The sequence below is a fragment of the Lygodium microphyllum genome, chromosome 21, assembly GCF_053477565.2.
Source record: "Lygodium microphyllum isolate KBCC chromosome 21, Lygodium_microphyllum_v1.1.10, whole genome shotgun sequence".
Lineage (NCBI taxonomy): Eukaryota > Viridiplantae > Streptophyta > Polypodiopsida > Schizaeales > Lygodiaceae > Lygodium > Lygodium microphyllum.
The window spans coordinates 3,886,935-3,908,543 of record NC_141155.1 but is presented as its reverse complement, the minus strand read 5'-3'; the positions used below and the strand labels follow the sequence as shown (position 1 = coordinate 3,908,543).

Below are 21,609 nucleotides of genomic sequence, written 5' to 3'. Positions count from 1 at the left end.
AGGAACGTAGATTTGGTTGCCACTTCAACTGTTGAAGTGACGTTGAAGTGACTACGCAGACTATGGTGGTTGAACCCACCACCTTGGTGATGCAAGCCCAACCCTCTTCCAACTAAGCTAGCCCCCTTGGGCAACAAGTAGCCATTCCTAAACAAGAAATGAGAGAGAGAGAGAGAGAGAGAGAAAAGTACATTACTAACTCCTTGAGAAAATGATTTATTTTATTGGGAAAGCGATAGGGGGGGAGGCATGTGCTAATGCCACATAGTACATAGATTTAGGAAAGGAAAGGGGAAGGCGATGTGTGGGGAGGGATGTGCTGATGCCGCATGGCCTGGCTACTCATCCACAAGTAGTTCCCGCCATGCTACAATACCTGACAACCACATAACTTGATGAGATTCCTTGCCTAAAGTCACCATAAAATGGGATAGCTCTTGGTCATATAGATGAATGCTCTAAATCTTCTAGACAACCCAAAAAAAACTTTGCTGACCTCTAAAACAAAGTAACATCACTTTCGCATGGTCCTCCCATTTACTCTTCGCAATATTCCAAAAACACAAACAGAAAATCAAATGAAGCGTCTAATGCTAAAATTCTTAAGAGGCTTTCCGTGCTTCTCTTCGCACACTTTGCCTTTCTCCTTGCCCTATGAATTACCTAACAACCGACGGGGCAGCGGCAGTCGGACTTAGAACCCAGAGAGTTGCAGCATCGGGCGAAGTTGCTGAGCCTCTCGCTGATCTGGTTGGCGGGGCAGTCGTTGCCGGAAACGGCTCCTCCGACGTTCTGGCAGCAGGCAGCGGTGGCCTGGACGTTGCCACCGCACTTGCAGAGGCGCCTCTGCGGCAGATAGCAGAGCGACGATGGTGAGGATAGCTAAGTAGAACTTCATGATGGCTACTGGGGCTATTAGGTGTCTAAAAGAAGGGTGATGGTGAAGAGCGACGATGCCTGTGTGTGTTCTTATAAAGGAAGATGGGAGACGTGTCGAATGGTGTCTTTTTTCTTTTTTCTTTTCTAAGAATGGTGTGCTATCCTTGCAAGACTCAAGTCTTTTTTAATGCGGTCATGTTATATTATAGTCGATATAAGGCTATCTTGTTCCATTTGCCTTGTCCTAAGTACTACTGCTGCGTCCAGACTCCACGAGAAGAAAGAGAATGGTGTCTTGTCCTTTTTCTTAGTTGTAAAAGCCCACGGGCCGCCGCCCGCGTGTCGTATGCTTGCAACCTGCCGCGATCCATTTGCCTTGTCCTAAGGATCCTTCACCTGACTATTGTCCGTACCCTTTATCCCTCTTATAAGTATATATTCATTCATGTAAACTTTTATGATCATTTTGTGTTTTTAAACCATTTGGATTGGACTCGTGTGGTATAAACAGTCTCTACAACTTCATGAGTCTATTATTTAGTTCCATTTATAACCTACACGCAATGTTTTGGTAGATATGATTTTCATAGTCGTCATTTTCTATGATCAAATATTTAGCCTTTTCCTTATTGTTCTCCTCATGGATGGGTTGAAAAACCAGTCAAGTTTGATAAAATGATCTATTGGAATTTCGTCTTTCTTGGGGGAAAGTTTCTCTGAAACTTTAATGGGTCCACCATTTTTGTTGAAACTTACTCAAAGATTCATTATATCATGAAGAAAAAAATTATGCAAGTTGTGCTTTCTCAAGCATGTGAGGGAAATATTGATCTACCTCGTGTTTTGCTAGACTATTGGGCTCAATTTTGACTCGAAATTATTCCACATAAGCTAATATTCTCCATTGGAAAGTTAATCCTTGGGTGCCCATTGTTATTCTTTGAGGGTTGCTTCTTCTAATCTTCTTTAAAAAGCTATAATGGTCTCCTCTAAGACATTCTTGCATTAATATGTAAGATTGCTTAAATAATTATTCCAATTGGTATGTAAACTTCATATTTGGGACATTCCTTTCTGCCTTGAAAGATCTCATCCAAGTCTTACCAAATAATATGAGGTAATTACGGGCATACATTATCATTTCCATCACTAGAAATATTGAAATTAAGTTATTACCTCCGAGTTTCAAAGTAACCACTCAAAGAATCCAAAAGGGACCAATTTTTTTCACTTGTCATGCTCACCTAGAATCGAATTGCTTTGGAAACATTGAAACAAAGTTGTATCATGGTGTGCCTAGTCATGATATTGATGGTAGCTCCACCATACATCAAATTCTTCCCATTGATATCCAAAATGAATTTTCATTTTGGGCCATAGCACATGAAGGCCATAAGGACTGAAAATTGAGACTTCATCAATATGTATTTGATTGTGGTGAAAAAAGCGTGCTTGCTTGCCTGACCTCTTGGAAAAAGTTATGGGAATTATATCGATTTCTCCTTGCTTTGGTGAGGGATATTTTCATAATGATCTCAAAGAGATGTTTGGATGGAACCTAGAAGGTTATCTATTGAGGAACAAGGTATCGAGAATTTTACATTTAGAAAATTTTTAGCTCAAGCTTAAAGTTGAGGATCCAAATTGATATGAGCTCAAAAGGAAGACCTTGTGTACATCTTATGGATGTCTTTTTTAGGGAATGGTACAATACCATTTTCTTCTCTATATTCAACAATTTCCTAGGTTTGATTACTTCATTACTTGAAGATAAAATTTGGATCTCTTAATTGTTAGACATCCTTCAAGAACTTTTTTTTGGCTTCCCTTGTTCTCTCTAACATTTGGCATAATCGTATACCTTTAAACATTACTTATCCATTCTCTATGCCTTTATGTCAATGTGAATCCTTCCGAATGACTTCACAATTCATACTTTTATGGCTAATTGACACACTAGTGCATGAGGAAATGGAATGTCTTCAAGAGTATCTATAACAATATTTGTTGGGTTTGCATGCCAACTCGCCAGGCGTAATAACCCACCAGTTGTAGTAACCCATTAACTCTTCTTTAACCTTATTCAATTTATATAATGAAAATGATTTAGGAGCAGGATGATACATAGGCATTATCCCTGAGCTCATCTCTCTCTCCCTCGTACCCAGCTGAGAAGGGGGCTGCGACCTCTTCCCTCAACTTAGTCCTGAGGAGCAGCGCGCGAGAAAGAGAGGACGCCCTCTCTCCCTCTTCCCTCGTCAACCCTCTCTCTCTCTCTCTCTCTCCTCTTCGGCACTACAGTAGCGTACAACAGCTGCGTTTTTTGCAAGGAGGAGGTTCGGCCTGTGTGTTTTTTTTTTTTTTTTTGCAAATGGAGTACAGTGGTGGAGTTTCAAGTGCAAGAAGGGGTGTGGCAACATCAGCATTTTCTACTGCAAAGGAGGGACACACATCTGCATCACCAGAGGCTTCCACACCCTTGATTTGCCCAAAGATCATGCACTTTGCCACATGTACGATGCTGATCATTCATGAAAGCAAATTGATTTCTCCTTTCTCTCTCCTCCTCTCATTTATACTACCTATATAACTACCCAGGTGGATAATTCACTAGCCATAGTTCATATGCACTTGGTCGAACTTGGCACAATGCTTGTTTGGCCATTCCCGACCTTGCGACTTGATCCACGACATTAGAATTAATTTATTTAATTCAAATTGATTAATTATCATATGCACAATATCAATTATCCGTGTACACAAAAAACCGTGCACCTTTCGTTAGAGATTCCTATGGCTTGAACCGGACTAGGTTTCCTGTTCCAAGATAGTTTCCACTTCTCTTGGACAACCTTGTCATCTATTGGAACTTTCCCATGCACCTTAGAGCCATAGCTTGTCCATTTTACCTTTGCATGTAGCCCCGGAGAGTTCCCAAAGTGGGTCCCGCTAGCATCAAAACTCATATATTTTCTGACTGCTAGTTCCAAATATCTTTCTGGTAATTTTCTTATTAACATTGGGCTTTCTCGACTTTGTCACAGTGCCCCCGCCAATAATTATAATTATTTAAAATTTAATTAATTTTAAATAATTAATTATTACTTGTGAACACTAATAATGCAAAAATTGATTTCTAGTGCCTTGTATCTTTCATCGGAGTGATCCAATGGCCATTGTCTTGCCCTGCATGGATTCACCACCCTTAGACCTCGAATCTTGTGGCCCAGATCACTTGTTTTACATTATTCTAGCTCTTTTCTTGATTATTTCTTATGGTCTCCAAGTCGATCGAAAATAATCAAACAACTCTAAAATCAATTCCTCTATTTTTTATTATTTTCTCTTTTACCTAATTGATAAAAAAAGGTAGAGAAATACTTTTAGGAGTTTAGAAATTAATTTTGATGACATTACCTCGCTCTTAAAAATCATAGTCGTCCTCGACTATGGGCTAAGGAAGATAAAGTCATACCTAGTCCTTTTTCCTTTGGGTATTGGATCCCTCTTACCCGTTGACAATCTTTCGCAATGGATGACTAGTCCATCGGATGCTTGAGAGCCAGAGATGCTGCAAGCATGTCTCAAACTTAGCCTCTTGCTCTTCCATAGTAGATAGGCCATATCTACTAGGTACTTGGGATCCTTAGCTACCGCAAGCCAACCATATTTTCTAGCATGCATTCATATAAGCCTCTTATCACTTCCTATGTAGATAGGCAAAATCTACATGATACTTGGGAGATAGAATCTACTGCAAGTTGATTACTAGTGTATACATATATAAAATTTTTTCTTTTTTTAAAAAAAGTACTCATAATCATGAGTTAGCCAAGCAACACCATCCACGGCTCGAATTGGGGTCCTTTGACCCACACACACACCCATTATTCACCTCAACCAAGCACCTGATGGTATACACATATAAACTTATGAACGTTAAAAAGAAATAGAAATTCAATTTAAACTTTGTTCATACCTGCACGTACCTTTAACCTTTGATGTAGTAAGTCCTTTGCAATCCATTTAAGCTATTCTGACTCTTGTACAAAAAGTAAAGAAAGACTGTTATGCTTACCAAAAGTCAAGGGATTTAAGGAAAGATTCTTCTTTATTTTTTACATGATCTATTGTAGTCATCTACAAGAGTTAAATTATCCTTTAACTGAATGTCTTGCATCCAACGTGCATCTTCAAAAGGATAATTCTTAAACTTAATAAGATATGTCATGACAGCCTTACCACTGCATAATACCTTGTTCTCATGTCGAAGAATACTTTTCGGCTGTAAGATCTCTTCTTGATCTTCAAATTCTGGGGGCTCTTCCGTTATGGGTTGCATAGGTGCATCCCCTTTGTAAGGCTTAAGCATGCTTACATGAAAAGCATTATGTATGAGCCATGTTCTTGGTAGCCTTAACTTATAAGCCGTCTCATTGATAGGCTTAAGAATTTGAAATGGGCCATAATACCTTTTTGCTAGTTTAGCATAGTATTTCTAGTGACCCATTGGGTGCCCTTGCTTTCCCTTGCATGTAGTTACACTTAGACATGCATTGGAAAACTTTAGCAAGGCCCAATCGTTCTCTTTGAAGATCACTTTGCGTCTATGCTTGTCAGCCGTGATCTTTTGTTTTTGTTGTGCGATGGATATAGCATCTTTAACCCTGAAAGGATTCTTTAAGATCCTTGCTATACTCGTCCACTGCAAACACATTTCCCAAATACTTAACTATGAATGGAAGCTTAGGTCTTCCCTCTACGATCTCAAATGGGGTTTTACCCGTAGACATATGTATGGTATTATTATACGCATACTCTACCATAGGTAAATACTTTTCCCATTGATCTCGGTGATGTACTTTCGTGACAAAGGCTTTTAGTAGATCAATGATAGTTAAGTTTGCTATCTCACTTTGGCCATCTGTTTGGGGATGATATGTCGATGAGAAATTCAACTTTGTACCCAAGTTCTTGAAGAGTCCTTTCCAAAAATTGCTCGTCATTCTTAGATCTCTATTGGAAACAATCGACTTAGGTAAACCATGGTACTTAAAAATTTGGGAAATAAAGAGGGTTGCCATATGGTGTGCTTTGATAGTTTTTTTGATCGGTATGAAATGTGCTTGCTTACTGAACCAATCAACTATTGTCCATGTGCTCATATTCCCTTGAATAGATCTAGGCAATCCAAAGATGGAATCCATCGATATGCTTTCCCATGGTGCATCAAGAATAGGCAACGTTTGTAACAACCCTGATTGTTTCCCTCTGTCATACTTTACCTTTTGGCATACCGCACATGTAGAGACATAAACCATTATGTCTAACTTCACGGTTGGCCAGTAAAAGTACATCTCTGCTCCTTTGAGCGTAGCTTGAATCCCTTGATGTCCCACATATGGAGAAGCATGGGATTCATACATTACTTTATCACGCATACTATGTGTAACACATAGCCTATTGCCATAGAGAAGATAACCATCTTTTACATCGTATGGTTCCACATTCTTTCCTAATGCAAATGCGGACATCACATCCTTGAAGTCCGGATCTATATCATACTCATTTAGCATATCGGATAGATCCTTGTGAGATGTTATGGATATTGCATTTACTCTTGGCCTTCGTGATAATGCATCGGCCATCTGGTTGTGCTTACTAGCAATGTGAGCAATATGAAAATTGAACTAAGAAAGAAAATTTGCCCACCTCATTTGTTTATCATTTAGTTTAGTTTGTGTAAGAAATTATTTCAAACTTTGATGATTCGTGTGCAAAATAAACGGAGTGCCTAAGAGATATTGCTTCCATGTATCTAGTGCATGCATTATAGCTAATGCCTCTTTTTCATAGATGCCTAGATTCCTTTCATGCTCATTTAATCTCCTACTCTCATATGCCATTGCATGCCTTTCTTAGAGTTAACACGGCTCCAAAGCTATGCCCACAAGCTTCGCACTGGACCTCAAATGCTTTTGACAAGTCCGGCAATACAAGTACTGGTCAATAAATAATTTTTTCTTTAAGCTTTTCGAATGCATCATTTTGTTTATCTGTCCACGCAAACCTTACATTCTTTTTAGTGAGATCATGCAATGGTCCCACTATGAAAGAGAAATTAGGTATGAAGTGTCTATAGTATGCACACATACCAATAAAACTTCTAAGCTCATGGATATTTCTAGGTATTGGCCATGGCTTTATTGTCTCTAACTTTTCAAGATCCATACAGATGCTTGATTCCCGATGCCTGATTCAGAGATAACATGACTAAGAAAGTGTATCTCTTTCAAAAAGAACTCACTCTTTTTAAGGTTTATGAAAAGTTTATTATCTCTCAAAACTTGTAATATTACGTCAAGATGCTTCTTATGTTCCTCAATGCTTTTGGAGTAGACGATGGCATTGTCAAATAATACTCATGTATAAGCTCTATGGGGTCTAAATAAGTTGTCCATCATCCAGTTGAAAGTAGCAAGTGCATTAGTAAGATCGAATGGCATTACTAGATATTCATACAACTTGAAGCCAGACACAGTAGGAAAGGCTGTCTTGTGAATATCTTCAGGCATGATGCAAATATAGTGATAGTCACTTTTAAGGTCTATTCTACTAAAGTAGATAGAACCTTGCAATTTATCAAATAGATCCTCTATCCTAGGAACATGAAATCTATTCTTTATGGTTATCTTGTTTAATGGTTGATAGTCGACACACATCCTGTATGTGCCATCTTTCTTGTGTACTAATAACACTGACAAACAAAAAGGAGATGAACTTGTCCGTATCATCCCTTTTCAACCAATTCATTCACCTGCCGCATTATGTCCTCTTGCTGAACTTGCAAGACTCTATAAGGAGGCTTATTTGGTGGAGAACTTCCCAGAATTATATCAATACTATGATCATCTATTCCTCTTTTGGGAGGCATTTCCCTAGGAATGTCATTTGTGAATGTATCTTGAAACTCTTTTAAGAAATTGGACAACTCCCATTCTTCTTTAGTTTCAACTTTAGACCCATTTGAAACACATGCATTCACTCCAGACTCTTTGACAAAAACCATGTAACAAGAAATAGAATTCTTTATTACTTTGTCAAAAGAAGATGGATTTACAACTGGTATAATGCTTCCAGCACTATTGCATGTAAGTGCATAATCCTTGCCTCTATAACTAAAGAGTACTTTTCTATGAGGGAACTTCATATGAGCACCCATACGATCAAATCATGGAGTGCCAAGAATCACATCTTCATGTTTGAGTGGCGAGATGAAGAAGTCTTCCTTATCCACATAGCCTTGAATGTGAAGTTGCAGTTTCCCTATGAGAGGAGTAACTGAAACTTCTTGCCCCTTGAAGGCACCATCGGCTTGGATAGTATATCCCATCTCGAAATCATGAATGCCCAATTTAGTAGCCAATTTAGTAGAGATGAAATTGTGTGTGGAACCAAGATCAAAGAGGATTAGAGCATCAAGCTCTCGCACTTTGCCCCATGCATAAGACAGAGATAAACCTTTAGAGTGTCCATCCTCCTTTAAGACTTCCACTACGGAGGCCTTCGGAATTTCACTCTTCTTCGTCCTCTTTGGACGCACATGAGAAACATGTCCTTGTTGACCACATTTGAAACAATTGTTGTCTTTGCGGTACTATTCCATCTCCTCAGGAGAAAGCTTTGCTTGGCCCTTGTAGCCTTTCTCCTTTGTTTTGGCCTTCTTAGAATCAGGAGCCTTGGAAGCATTTGGCGTTGACGCGCCCTTCCCCTTGTGCTCACCCAATTCTTTCACCTCAGGGGACGAGGATGCTGCTTTCCCCCTTGTTGAAAGTGAATCTGCGAAGAGACAATAGTATGGTGAATCACGGCCGAAATGGTCTTAGGCCTTTGTGAGTTCACATACTCACTCATCTCCTTGGAAAGTCCAACACAAAACTGTTGCTTTCGTTCCGAAAAGTGGATTCATTTGAAGACAGCAGCCTTAAGATGCAAGTCCCAAAACTTGTCGATGTATTTGTGGATAGTTTCATTGGGCATCATCTTCAAGCTTCGCCATGCCGTAAGGACCTTGTCCTTAGCGTCGCTTGAGAGGAACTGCTTCATGATGTCAACTCTCAATGCCTTCCAAGTCCTTGATACTCTACCTTGAGCATGAAAACTTGCCCACCATTGGCATGCCGATTTTTGAAAGTGCATGGCTACATTTTGGAGCTTTGAGAATTCCATAAAACCCTCATCTCCGAAAGTCGCATCATATTGTTGAATGAAGGCTAACACTTTGTCCGTAGCTCCAAAATTTTCATCGTAGGTCAAGAAAGTGATATTCTTGTCTCCTTCTTTAAACTTTCGATATCTACGTGATTGCTTCATTGCCACATAAATTCTCCTCTTTCGTCTTCCTTTATATCACTTTGATGAGGAGTCAGATCCCTCATCATTGGTGTTGAGAATCTGCCAATCACACCCTATGTATGCCCCTTTGTATGGAACAGCTAGGCTAGGGAGATGCAGTTCATTCTAAGAAGAGAGGCAGATCCCATAGGCACAATGGATGTAGTGTACTACCAAGCAATCCTATATAATGATGTACTTGACTATCACTTTCATATGATGATAATGCAATAGTACTTGTCTCTTTGTATCAAGTGCCTGTGTCATTGTCAGTACTACACAAGAATGTCTTTATGAGTCCAAGTCTCAATCTTGAAACCTAATTCACTTGTGTAATAGCATTTGTCTTCTTTGTCAATGTCATCATGAGTTCTCACTTCATCTTCCATCTTCCATAGCTTCCGCCTCTGCCATGCTCTAGATCCCACATCTTTGACATGGTATCAGAGCCTAGACAGGCATGGCACTACTCCTTCAGCTCCATTTCACTTTCATCTAGCTCAGTTTGAGCTCAGTCTAGCTCAAGACTTCATCTTCTACTCTTTTTTCTCACTGCCCTATTTGGCAGCCATAGCCAAACCTGCACCTACCTGCCTTTGAGGCCTTGGATCTCCCAAACAAAGCAAATATCTCCACACGCTTCCTTCTAGAGGATTGTTCCTAAACTCCCTGCACTTCCCTCTGTTGCATAAAATTCCGACATTGGTCCGTCTATGCTCCAACATTATCATTCAAAGCTGAAGAACCAAAGATTAAAGACAAGAAGATTTTCCATGATGACAAAGAAATAACAAATGCTGAAAAAGACCACAAGGGCCTATCGGTCCTTGTCTCTCATTTTTTGTTTTAAAAAGCATTGTACTTGCCTTAATGTTCCTTTCATAAGCTTGTAAAAACTCCTCATGTAGCCTTGTACTACAGCCTCTGTACACTTTGTGAGGCCCCTGTTACAGCCTTGTAAAAACTCCTCATGTAGCCTTGTACTACAGCCTCTGTACACTTTGTGAGGCCCCTGTTACAGCCTCTGGATGTCCACCATGTTTATGGTATCCACACTTAGCCTTTTCTGCGGGATAGTCTCTGGTGTTTTGCCATGTCTGTGGTATGCCCACACTTTGTAGGTGGTTCTCATTAGAGCCTCTACACACTTTGTACTTTCAGTTTGTGATTGAGGAGGGGTGTTGAGAATATGCCAATCACACCCTATGTATGCCCCTTTGTATGGAACAGCTAGGCTAGGGAGATGCAGTTCATTCTAGGAAGAGAGACAGATCCCATAGGCACAGTGGATGTAGTGTGCTACCAAGCAATTCTATATAATGATCTACTTGACTATCACTTTCATATGATGATAATGCAATAGTACTTGTCTCTTTGTATCAAGTGCCTATGTCATTGTCATTACTACACAAGAATGTCTTTATGAGCCCAAGTCTCAATCTTAGAACCTAATTCACTTGTGTAATAACAGTTGTCTTCTTTTTCAATGTCATCATGAGTTCTCACTTCATCTTCCATCCTCCATAGCTTCCACCTCTGCCATGCTCTAGATCTCGCATCTTTGACAATCGGTGGAAGATGGTGGAGACGAAGATGATCCATGATCAGAAGAGGAGGATGATGAAGATGGAGAAGATAGAGTCTTCTTTCTCCTCTTCTTCCTTTCATCCTTGGTCTCCCTCTTTGCAGGTTTATGTGCAGGGGTATTAGATGACTGCTTCCTCATTACATGACTTGGTGATCTCCTACTAGCCCGCCGCCGTCTCGGAGACACATCACTATTAGAAGTAATGGGAGAGTCACTCCCATACTTATCCTTAGATAGCAAAGGATGCATAGCGTCCTCTTGTTCTCTTCGTTGCGAGGTATCCGCATGCACAATGTTCGATCCATGATGACCTTCTTCCTAGCATAAAGAAGTTGGATTAGGAGTCCCACGAGGGGGCCACTCCAAATCTCCTTCTTCTTGGCCAATAGGAGATTCAAGCAACATTTGTTGCATGTGATTACAAGTCTCCATTTGCATGTCCGGATTGCACATGGCTTCTCGAAGCTTTGTAACCAACTCATTGCTCGCTCTTCTACCTTCATACACGAGCAAAACATCTTGAGCAATGATAACATTGTCTATGTTTCTTTCATTTGGATGATGTTGTGCCATGATTTAGGGTTCCTTTATTAATGTAGCTTTTCTTTAATCCCCCTCTTTAGCACTAGAACTCTAGCTATCTCAACCCTTATCCCTCAGAAGAGATGCTCAAATAGTCACACATGTGGTTTACTAGTTGTGGGAGCCTTCGCTCAACTGCCAAGACCCACGGACCGCTTATTGCTTCAAGTGTTTCAAGGAAGCTCTAATGGCTATCTCTCACCTGGCCAACGCGTCGTCGATCCTACGAGTGTAGTGAGCTTACCTTGATGCCGATGTGAGTAGCCTTCTTCCTCGTACACCTCGGTAGCTCCACGATTCTTGATGCTAGCTCAAGCATCCTCAAGCCTCCTCCATCTCCAAGCTCCATCTTCCATAGCCGCGCGCCCTCACTCCCACACACTCACTCCTTCACACTCTCACACTCCCTCTCTCAAGAGCACACACAAGCAAGAAGAAGAGAAGAAGAGAAGAAGAAGAAGAGAGCTCTTGTTAGCCACACACCAAAGAATGAGTTTCCATTCAATTTTTGAACTTTATATACAAACCCTAAAATCCCATGGGCACCCATCCCCTTTTTTACATGATCGGCCATTGTGGCAAGGTCATTTTTCCATTTCCCTCTTGTAGCCTTACGCCTCTAGCCTATGCCCATCTAATATTTTACAATTGGCACAGGAGGGAGCATGGTGCTCTTTTACAAGAGTTTTCCAGGTTTTTTGAGGCGCCTTTCATTTAAAATTGCGCCTTTGGTCTCGGCTTAGCTTTTAGAGGTCGCCTGCGTGTCTTTGCCCTTCTTCCATGCTTCCTTCATTTTCTGCCATTTTCTACCATTTCGACTTGGGGTTAACATTACCCCCCTCCGAGACTGGTGCCAGTCCCATGGCACTTTTGTTTTGTTGTAGGGTGATAGGCACTTAGGCAATGATGGTGTAAAGGGAAGGGCCACATGGAGATTCAGGTACGCGTGGAAGCTGATGTTTGTTGGGGAAGCCGGATGGATAGCGAGTGGTTGACGGGGGCCTCCAAAGTTGGTGGTTTGCCGCTTGTGTGATGCCTGAAAGGAGAAGGTGCAGTGCTCTTCCTAAGGGGAGTGTCTACCTTACTGTTGTATTGCAGTGTGCTCGTGCTAGTGGAACTATAGGCCAGCCTGGGTGATGTCCCACACTTGGGGACCCCATTTGTGTTAAGGGAGGTGCGGTGCAAGTGGCTTAGGGTAACAGGTCTAACCATAGGCGAGTGTTAGCTCCCTAGGTATATTCTGCCCTTGATGTGCCCTAAGCATGAACTGGGGAAGCAAAAAGAGCTAGGGGTTTAGGAGCGGAGCCGGCCGACTGAGGCCATCGGGCACGCCTAACTTGAGAACCCCTAGGTGTAGTGATAGTGCTCTATGTGGTGTTGAAGTGCTTCTACAAGTGAGTGCTTGTGTGCTTTTCCTTCCAAATATTCTCTTCTTCTTTTTTGCCACGGTACAACTTTTGCAACATGCGGAGGCTATGAGCCTTTCAATGTGTCGGGACATGTCCAGCCCCTCGGAGGCTCAAGAAATGGATATGACCGTGATGATTTTACCCTAGCCTCGTTGTTTAGGGGAGCCATTGTTGCGGTATTGGTGTGATTGTGGTGACACCCGTCGTGAGCACAGAGCGTGACCCAAGAAAGCCCCTGACTATGCGTGGGTTCATGCGATGTGTGCACTTGCAAGGGTGATAGTTCGCGTTCAGCTGTGTGACTTTGTTGTGGTTTTGCAGTGATCCAGGCGGGCTGAACATGTTTGCACAAAGACCTGTGTTATCCTACATCCACTTGTCACGTCGTGAGAGCACATGCTTGATTTCGTTAAGTAATTCAACAGATGCAGTTGAGTTAAAACATGACTTTCTGAACTACTATAATGTTAATCGCACCCCATAGGCGATCGCTTGTTAAAGGTTGGCATACATTAGCTATGGGCAGCAAAAGAGGTATGAGTGTGGAGTTTCCCTTTCACCCATTAAAAAGACAAAACATGCCAAGCTGCTCGTACATCGCAAGGCTTAGTCAATTTCTATTAGGTGGGGCGAGTTCGATTGGTTGGGCGCCTTGGTTGGTGCTGGTGCGGGATTGTCGTGAGGTCGGGTGGGGCACATGTCGGCCGGGACGTGGATGGTATAGTCCCGAGCCTCCGCCAGCTCTAAAATGCTTTTAACCAACTCATTGGATTCTTCCCTGTGGCTGCCTTTTCTGCTCTTGGGCATCTAGTGCCTGAGCGCTTGTGGGGGATTTGTGCAACCGGTGTTGCCACGGGTTGCATGCTTAGACGAGCTCTGACTTTCCTGGCCCGAGGATCTTTAGGCCTTCGTCTGGGGTGGTGCCGTTTAGGTCCACACTTCTTTGCGTATCTCTTGAGTGTGGGCACATAGCGTTCCGGTGGAGGGGCACATGCCGCATGCTCCGACGTGTGCGAAGAGCGTCCTTGCACGCCAGCTGACCGTGGTTCTCCATGTTTTTCTTCTGGAAACTTGCAAAATGCAATCCAAGAGTTAGGCTTTGATATGGGATAAGAGCATTCCCATAGGAGGGACTTGGTGTGGGTTGTCAAATGTATGTGATTAGAAGAGGAGCTGCAGAACATGCTGGACTCTCGTAATGGTGTCCCTCTGGCCGCTAACTACGAGCAGGTCTTGACTCATGCCGAGCTAGATCGGTTGTTGGTGGTTTTGTGTTTGAAAGGCTTCTCCTCGGAAGGATAGGCCAGGGAGGGGGTCGTGTACAGAGAGAGAGAGAGACTACGCCTTGCTTACATCCTTAGGGATGTTGGACAGAGCTACCATGATGGTAATGCAGAGCACATGCTCTTTGCCTGGAGGCGGGCATGATCTGGTGAACGTGGAACCGGCCTAGCATAGCTTGGCAGCCCCGACTTGTCTGTCTGCGTGCTTGACTTGTTATGGCTTGTGTGTGTTGATAATGTCTATACACGGTGATACAAAAATCATTGTATATATATATGTACATACATTTGTCCGAACCCTTGTCGCTTCACTAGGATAGAAACCAATGGTAGAACTCGGGATTGTACTGATGTGTGGCACACGCATCTAGCACACGTGGTGGCTTACTCAATACTGATAAATATTTTGCCACATCGAGTAGCATGGAACCTTGTTTGAGTCTATTGGTGACATGTAACTCCTCCTCAGCCAGAACTTTATCAAACAGAGGGTTTTCTTGGCTTGGTTCGGCCACATCCTTGCCCCGAATGGCAGTCAACACTCGAAGGGAAGTTGGTGCCACATAGGTTGGGTCTCTTTGGGATCGCCATTGGCCAATCGCTCCTCAAAGACGGTCATGATCTGAGCCCCTAGTTTGGCCATTGCAATGCGGTTTTCACACCAACGCTGCTCAAATCGACTCAGGCCTGCTGATAGTCGCTTTAGTTGCTCTATTTCTACGAGATTCGGTTGGCAGAGCACTTCATTGAATGTGATGGTTAAGCGCAGTTCGTCAGCTTCCTCGCCCGAGATGAGTTGCAAGTGTTCGTGTAGGAGCTTGCTATAGTGCTCATCAAGGTGTTCCTGCTCTTTCCAAGATAAAGGGAAGGGCAAGTAATCTCCAAGCTACTCCTTGGGGATTGTGCCCATGTTCGCAAGGACTTAAACTCGTGCGAACACCTTGAGCTTAGCATCCAACTCAGTTAAGCATTTTGCAACACTTCTATGTTCAACGAGGGCTTGCTCGGTTGCTATCCCATCCAAGGTTCTAGGAGTTTGCCTAGGCTTTAGCATAGCTAGGGGTTCAGGCCTATATGAGCAAGATTGGTCAATGCTAGGATTGCTCATGCTCTTGGGGTTTCCATGTTTCTCTTGAGGCTTCGTTATTGCGTCATGGTTCTCCTTGGCTGTGACTGGTGTCAATTCGTCACCCCATCGTGATAGTGTTGTATCCACTCTTGATTTGTTAATGCGAGTTCTATTGTCAGCGGATAGAGTGTTGCAAGTAGCCATTGATGGTAACGACTGCTTTGATTTGTCGGAGCACACGGATGTGTCTGAGGTTTCACCGCTATTAGGAGAGGCATCAATGGGCTCATTAGTGGTGGATGGACTCGATGCTTTATTCATCAGCTCTCTAGCACTCTTCGTCCCAATGTTCTTGGGGTCCACAACCACCTGCAACTGTCGTTGTTTTCGCTGTTTTCTCCTCTTTTTCTTGGTCAGTGCAGGTGCATCTAACAGCTCAGGACCTTGGGCTAGGTCGACCGCTGATGTGCTTGGTTGGGCCTTAGCATTTCCCTTCTCTAGTGTGTCCTCATGGGACCTAGTCGTGGCCTATAGAATAGCCTTGCCAGGTTACGTGGGTACAACTGTCTCCCTTTTGGGGGAGTCTAGCTCTTCAGCCAATTCCCATGTATCTAACTCCTCCAGCCCAGGCTTTAGGCTCTTTGGAAGTGCTGGAGTTATTAATGAAGTTGGTTGCGACACCTCCTTCACAGGTAAACTACTAAGGACACGTTCCGCAAGGGGCATTGTCACGGCCAAGGGCTGTGGGCTGTGATCCCTGATTTGAAGTACTAGCAGCTAGTTCAGTGGACTTGCTACTATTGGTGGATTGCGGTATCCGGTTCTTAGGGCGCTCGGAGGTGGTCGCATTTTTTGTTGCCCTTTGAGCATTCATTTGTGTAGATCAAGCATGAGTTGAGATCCTGTCACATTAGGTTACACAAGCATATCCTTGGGCCAAGAGACACGGCTAGTGTCATGTCCCCCCTCTTGGATATTTGGAAGCCTTGGTGGAGATAGAGATTGGGAGTGAGCAGTTGCCATTGACAACCACTGTTGTGCTTCCTGTGTTTGTTTGGAAAAAGCGGATGTAGGAGATTTGGGACTCCTACATAGGCTTGGCATTGACTGGAGAATTTGCTTGTGATTGTTAGACGATTCTGTCATTAGCTTTGTTGAGCAATCAGCCTTATCTTGAGCAATGTTGTGCTTGTGGTGCTCATTATCCTCTTGGGAAGTCAAAGGCTCCTTGGGCACTAGTGGACCTTGTGGGAGCCTTCGCTCAACCACCAAGACCCATGGACCACTTATTGCTTCAAGCGTTCCAAGCTGAGCACTAATGGCTACCTCTCACATTGTCGACGCGCCATCCATATCTATGGGTGTAGTGATCTTACTTCCATGCCGTTCGATTTACCTCCTCTCCCGCGCACTCCGGTAGCTCCACGATCCAAGTGCAAGCTTCAAGCATGCTCCATCCTCAAGCTCCACGCTCCAAGCTCCATTGCCGTGAGCAAGAGAAGAGAAGAGAAGAGAGGAGAAGATGGAGAGCTTCTACACCCCGCGGTCCCTCACCCTCACACACTCACTCCCTCACTCCCTCACACTCTCATACTCCCTCTCTCAAGCACAAGATCAAGCAAGCAAGACAAGAAGAAGAAGAAGAAGAGAGCTACTTTTTTCCACACACAAGAATGAGCTTCTCATTCACTTTTCAACTTTATATACAAAACCCTAAATCCCTTTTGGGCGGTCATCCCCTTTTTCCCTTTCTTACATGGCTGGCCGTAGCCTAGGTCCTTTTTCCCATTGTCCTTCTCTCTCCCTAGCTTCCTTTCCACCACCCGTCCACATTTACAAATTGCACGGGTGAGAGCCCGGCGCTCCTTGAATTAAACCATAATGCGCTTGTGCTATTTTACAATAGTTTTGACTTGCGCTTTTTCTTGTGTGCCTTTGTCTTCCGTTTCTCTTTGCCTTGGCCTTTGTCTTTGTCTTCTGTTTTAGCTTTCCGGATTTTCCACCGCCTGGCACTCTTTTACAAGATTTCAGGGTGCGCCTTTGTATTTTAAAATGCAACTTTTCCCTTTTGCATTTGCCTTGGACTTTTTAAGATTGCCCTTGCGCTTTTGACCTTTTCTCCTTTTCTTTCTTTAGTCGGGCTACCTTTTTTCCGCCTTTACCCTGCGTCTTTTTCATTTCCTTTTGCTTTCTTCGTGTTGGGGTTAACATTACTCCCCTCCTAGACAAGTGCCAGTCCCATGGCACTCATCATCGTAGGTAGCAGGTGTTAGCATGCACTAAAGACGGGGGCAAGGATGTCGATTGTTGCCATGGTGGAGTGTTGGTAGTGGTGGGGAGGAAGGTTGTTGGGGGCACGTTGGTGGGTTAAGTGGTAGGGTAATGGGAGTTGGTGGTAGGGATATTCTTTAGGGGGGTTGCACTGATGGAGTACAAGTGGCGGTTTGTTGGGGATTCTGTACATGATGATTCTTGGCAGGCTTACAGGGTGATAAGGATAGGAATTTAGAGTCGAGTGTTGATGAAGAATAAACGACACCTTCGTTGGATCTTCACTACCTGCAATTGAAAAACCTCTCATGTGGTCTCTCCCTAAGGGGTAGTGCTAATCTTCTTTATCGTACACAAGACATATTTTGATTAGTTGGGAGACAGGTCGAACTCTAAGCAAGCCTGGAGTATTGTCCTGTGCTTGAGGACCCAAACTGTGTGTATACTTTGGTGTAGAGATTAGGTGAGTGCGCGTGTATACTTAGATATTACGTAGGTAGAAGACTACGGGCGGGTTTCACCGAATGACGTGTGGAGTAAGCAAGGTCATTTCGGATGGAAAGAAGTACACGTGGAGACATATGCGACATTCTTTACATTGTGATCGCACGATTACAAGTGATTGCACTGAAATTAAGGCAAAGTGCTAGGGGGGATTGGGGGAGTGGGTCAGGGTGACATGTCTAACCATAGGCGAGACAGGCTCCCTAGGTATGTCCTGCCCTTGAGGTGCCCTGAACGATTGTGGGGGGTGCGAGGGGGCTAGGGAACTAGGGGCGAAGCCAGTCGACCAAGGGCACTGGACACACCTGATTTGAGGGCCCCTAGATGCAATGCTGTGATCGAGGGTTTTTTTTTGCAGTTGTGGAATGACAGCCATGCCTAATTATCTTCATCGGAATGAGGAGGGGAAGGGGGTCGGATGGATTTGCTCAAAAATTGGTGAGTTTGCATGTAATCTTTCAGATTCATGCGGACATGAAGAGAAGTGGTGGAGAGGAAAGGGTGATTGCACCTAGTGAATTGGCTGTCATTCATATCTTCTAGGAGGGCTAGGCAAAAAGAGGGGAGGAGACTAGCCCTCATCATAAGACGAGCCATGGCACAGCTATCAATAGCGTTAGGGTCAAAGAAGAGGGGAGGTAGGCCGCGCTCTTGTGGAGTCGGGTCCTGCTTAAGGAGTAGCTTAAGTAACCTAAGATAATTACAGGTTGTTACAAAGGTGGGGTCAGGGCATGAGGAGAAATCTGCAAGAAAGCGGGTCATAGAATCATCTAGGCTTTCGGAGGTAAAGAGAAGGGCATGCTCGAAGGATACTACATTAGAGTTATAAATAATAGGGAAGTCGTACCGCCCGTGGAGGGTGGCATCAAAATCCACCTTTACCCTTTGAGGGTATGCCATGTAGGTAGGGTTGTTCCGCTTGAATGGCAGGGTGTTACAAAACGCCATCCAGGCGAGCATACTGATGTCGCATACTTGCCTCCTCCACAGGGGTTGGCTTTTGTAGCCCTGTATCGTGTGTGGGACTTCAAAAACTTTGTTCTGCTAGTAATTAGCCGCTTCTATGCCCCAAGAGGTAGGGGTTTTTTCTCACTCTTCTAGCCATCTTTGCCCCAACCGGCCCACCGATCACAATCACCTCATCCATCACCTTGAGTGGGAAGACCTTCCGCAGACTGTTGGGTAGGAGAAAACTAAAGGTGAATGGATCCTTTCCTTGTTCTTGTATCTCCCACAACACCAGTTCTGCGTGGAATCCCGCAGGGATATCATCAGAGCAAGGTGGGAGGGGTGCGGACGGGAGCATGGCTGGTTTAGCTCTCAGCTGCTTCCTGGAATCTTCTACTAACTTTCTGCATCTTTCCCTAGATGCGGCTTTCTTTCCGTAGATGGGTCCTCTTGTGGTGGCTCCTGAGACTGTGGCAAGGGGGGTTGTGGGATTACATCCTCCCTGAATCGGTTCATGTCGATTTCAAGTTCTGCTTCCTCCCCCTGCCGTTCTCCCTGTGGTGCTTCCTCTTCAAATCCAAGGGCATCAATTTCCTGGGGGATTAGGCTGGCCAGCAATAGGTATTTTCGTTGCTCGTCCAAGCTCAGCCTAACCTCCGTAGGTAGAGGTGGCATCTGCAATCCAGCATGTAAGGCTCTGCGTACGATGCTGAGCTTTCTTTGCATCACCTCCAACGACTCTCCTTGCATTGAATGGGTGGTCCATGATGGTGTTGAGGAAGGCTTTCTGTTGGGCGCCGAAGGCCACTTGGGCGGCTTCCGCCTTGCTCTTTGCAATGATTTTCTCCTTCTCTACTAGAGCAAGGCGCCGTACTAGTGTCTTCACCCTCTTTTCATTACACACAGCCCACTCCTCTACTCTTTTGTTCATCTCCCCCATGCTCTCCCCTTGCTTTAGGGTTAGTATCATGAGTTTTTGCTCTTGGTCCTGCAACTCCCTGACCAGCCTCTCTTGCTCTTCTTTTTCAGAGTTGAGTTGATCTGTCAGGTGCTCAATTTCTTCTTGCTGCTCCCTTATGTCTTATTTTCTCTCCTCATCTCTGGCATTCATCTCAGCCACAAGCATGTCAACCTGAGCAGATTTCGTGATGAGCTCCTGGTATTGCACTATCAAGAGTTTGTTCTCTCTTTGCATCTTCACTAGCTCTTGTGTTTCATTCTCTAGTTGTTGTCTCCAGTGCTCCTCCCTGTCATCCTTAGCCTTCATTTCTTATTTGAGATCTACGATTTCCCTTTGCTACATGGCTATTGGGAGAGCAGCTCCCTGTCCTCCTTGGCTTTCTCCAATTGGGAGAGCAGCTCAGCGACGTACTCATCGTAGTTAGTGGATGGCGTCATCGTTGTGTGGATGGGTGAGGTTGAGGCTTCTACCTTCTACCATTTAGGATCTTGTCTTGATTGCACATCAGTAGCTAGCCTCTTTTGTCCTGTGGCCGTGGTTTCTATGCTCTGTCCCTGGCCCATCTCTTTGTTGATGAAGTATTGCATCCACGCCATGAAATTTGACACGTTGGCACTGGTTGGGATGCTAGGGGTGATGGCAGTGGATTCAGTGGAAGGCACTAGGAGGGTGGGAATTGGATGAATCGCGGCCTTGCCCTTGCCCTCAGGGAGACTGGAGGTGGCACGAACTCCGGTACCTGTGTGCTAGACCCTGGCCCTTCTTCTCTATGCGGGCTCAAGTTCCCCAATTCATTTGCTCGACTTTGTTGCTCGATGGACCGGCGTGTGGCTTCCGCCAGGTCCTCTTCCTCCTTCCTTTGTAGCTCTTCCTCTTCCTCATCAGCCTTTCTTATCCTTTCCTCCTCTACTTTTCTCTTCTCTTCCTTCTTTTTCTCTTTTTCTTCTTTTTCCTTTCTTTTCTTCTCCTCTGCTTCCTATTTCGATGCCTTCTTTGCTTTCTGTAATTCTTCTTTCTCCTTCGCTTCCGTTTGTCTCTTCTTCCTCTCTCTCTCCTTGGCCTCTTTTAGGGACTCTTTCTTTGCCCTTTCCAAGTCTTCTCTCTCATTCTTTCTGCCTTCGTCATCCTTCTTATTGCTCTACGTTGTCTTCTTTTTGGGCTTCTTGGTTGTCTTTTGCTTGCCTGTTCTTCCCCTTCTTCCTCTGTCTCAGTTCTATCGGTGGACCTATCCTTGTCCTGGTGAGGAGGCGACCTTTCTAGCGTTTCTCCTTCTCCTTCTTCTACATCCTGTGCTCCCTTCACTACCTCCTGGATGAGCGCAGTCAAGACACTGCCATACTCGATGAAGGAGACTTTGGAGGAGGCTTTCTTTCTTTCTGTAGCTTTAGAGGCTAGAGATTCTCCTCCTGCTGGTACACTTTCTAGGGCCAATGCTTTGGCTGCCTGGTCGACCGTTTTTCGCACGTACCCATTCCAGTCTACTTCGTCTAGGGTATGGGCTGCTACATTCTCCAACACAGGTACACTAATTCAATGCATCAATGAATTGTAGCGCTGGTTGGAGAAGAGCACATGTATCAACTTGGCTTGCATCCTGGCTTCTGCGTCAGGGATGTCTTGGATGCTTATGCCGTCATTTGTGAGCACATCTTCCTTCTTCATTTTAAGCATGGCATAAACATCTCTTTTCTGTTTCCTCTCCTTCTTTGGCTCCAACCCCA

The 21,609-nt window shown here is 44.1% G+C and overlaps 1 long non-coding RNA gene across 1 annotated transcript; it reads right to left on the bottom strand.

The window, feature by feature from the left end:
* Window positions 1-203: 203 nt before the first annotated feature.
* Window positions 204-1,122, bottom strand: LOC148017707 (uncharacterized). The gene is made up of 2 exons (XR_015687710.1): window positions 664-1,122; window positions 204-376 (listed from the first exon to the last, which is right to left on the bottom strand). It is a non-coding gene; the product is annotated as an uncharacterized LOC148017707 (long non-coding RNA).
* Window positions 1,123-21,609: the final 20,487 nt, after the last annotated feature.